Below are 2,271 nucleotides of genomic sequence, written 5' to 3'. Positions count from 1 at the left end.
CCTCCTGCCTCCTCCTGCCTCCTCCTGCCTCCTCCTGCCTCCTCCTGTCTCCACTTCCACAGCACTGGGGTTACAGGTGTGCAGCACCATGCTTGACTTTTTCACCCGGGCTCCGGGGATTGAATTCACTTTCCTGACTGAATTATCTCTCCAGCTGATATTCGTGGCTCTTAGAACACGTGCCCCCACTACTGGGGTTGGCATCACACTGACATGTATAGCAAACAGACAGACTAAAACCCAGATGCAACAAGTACCTTTTACTTCCAGGCTTGCTCAACACCCACTCACACACACGGATGGTGGGACCCTGAGTGATGGGTGTGGAAGGGTGGTGAGCACAGCTGTTGCACATACACTCCACGTACACTCTTCATGCACTCTCAGTTTTGCTTATCCAGACCCAGCTCACAGATTACACTATTCAGAATATCAAGTGATGGGGTAGAGAGATGGCTCTGTGGTTAAGAGCACTGACAGCTCTTCCAGAGGTCCCGAGTTCAAGTCCCAGCAACCACATGGTGGCTCACAACCATGTGCAATGGGATCTGGTGCCCTCTTCTGGTGTGTCTGAAGACAACAACAGCATACTCACATACATTCATATACAATATCCTACATATACATAAGCAAGAAGAAGAAGGAGGGAGAAGAGGAGGAGGAGGAGAAAGAGGAGGAGGAGGAGAAAGAGGAGGAGAAAGAGGAGGAGGAGGAGAAAGAGGAGGAGGAGGAGGAGGAGAAGGAGGAGGAAGAGAAAGAGGAGGAAGAGAAGGAGGAGGAAGAGAAAGAGGAGGAAGAGAAAGAGGAGGAGGAAGAGGAGGAGGAGGAGGAGGAGAAGGAGGAGGAGGAGAAGGAATTTCAAGATGGTGATCACAGACCACTAAGGGGATCAGAGTGCTCTGGGTGGAGACAGCAGTGAGCATCCAGTGCAAAGACTTCCTGGTGTAGGCTTTGCCTCCCAATGGTGACATGCCATGCTGGACACTGAACACAGCCATTCTGCCTACAGACTAGAGGTGCTCACGACACACCCCTGACATGATTCACCTCCTAATCTTCTCGCCCCAGGATCTCCACCCCTCTTCAAATATTGACTGACCCACACAGCTGTCAACTCCTGTCTCTGGAATCTGGATAGAGCCAGTTACAGAATAGTTGCTAGAAATCTGAAATATCCCAGCACCATATCCAAACCTTCCATTGTCTTCCATACAGAGCTTTGCCTCTCTGCTCACAGAGCCAATGTCAGCTGTGTGTGTGAGAGTGTGCATGTATATTCATGTGTGTGTGTACGTGTGTGCATGTGTAGGCCAGAAGATAGCATTGGGACAGCTCCCCAGGTATCACTCATTGGTTTTGTTCTTATTTGTTTTTGAGACAGTGTCTCTCACTAGCCTGACCTCACTAAGTAGGCTAGGCTGGCTGCGAGGAAGCCCCAGGCACCCACTAGTCAGTATTTCCTAAATGCTGGTTTTGCAATGTCCCAGGTTTTGTTTGTTTGTTTGTTTTTGTGTTTGTTTGTTGTTTGTTTTTTACATGAGTTCTGGGGATCAAACTCAGGTCTGTGTGCTTACAAAGCATGTACTTTACTGACGCAGCCATCTCTCCAACCCCTCTGCTACGCTTTAAGGATCTAAGCTATACTGGGTGTGAACCCTTACAGTGCAGTCATGCCGACTGAACATGCAGGTGGCAGTCAGTCTCCTGCCTTGGGTGAGTTGGCCAGTCTGCTGCTCCAGCTGAGAGAGCAAGCCTGGTGTCACCTTTGTGTCACTTGTCACCTGGTGTTCTCCTGAATGGTTCCCCTATTCTATCTGATGCTGCCCTTTCCATAATCACGTGATGCTGTATTTGGGAAGCTGGAAAGGAAGCTGAGAGAAGACCACTGCCTTCCTTAGTTCAATCTGTCACTGATGCTGGCTTCAGAGCCCATGGGGTCTCACTCTCATACGGGAACTTGGGAATCTAGAGTTCCTGCATGTGACAGAAAACCTACCTGAGCAACTATGTGACCCTGGGAGGCCACTGCCCTCTCTGTGCGTTGATTCTCACACGTATGAAGTGAGTGTATTGATAGCCACCTGGTGCAGAGCTCCTGTGTGAACTAAACGGGATAATTCACAGAAAACACTCGACGAAGTTAAATTATTGTGGCCATGAAGGGGTGGTATTGAGATTTCTCTCACATATATCATTGGTCTTTAGAAGTTCAGTTTTTTAGTAACTGAAGGTGCAGTATATGTATATAAAAGTACAATATGTGCACATCTG

Source organism: Grammomys surdaster, unplaced genomic scaffold (genome assembly GCF_004785775.1).
Source record: "Grammomys surdaster isolate TR1022 unplaced genomic scaffold, NIH_TR_1.0 193, whole genome shotgun sequence".
Lineage (NCBI taxonomy): Eukaryota > Metazoa > Chordata > Mammalia > Rodentia > Muridae > Grammomys > Grammomys surdaster.
The sequence above is the reverse complement of the archived record's forward strand: the minus strand, read 5'-3'. Positions refer to the sequence as shown.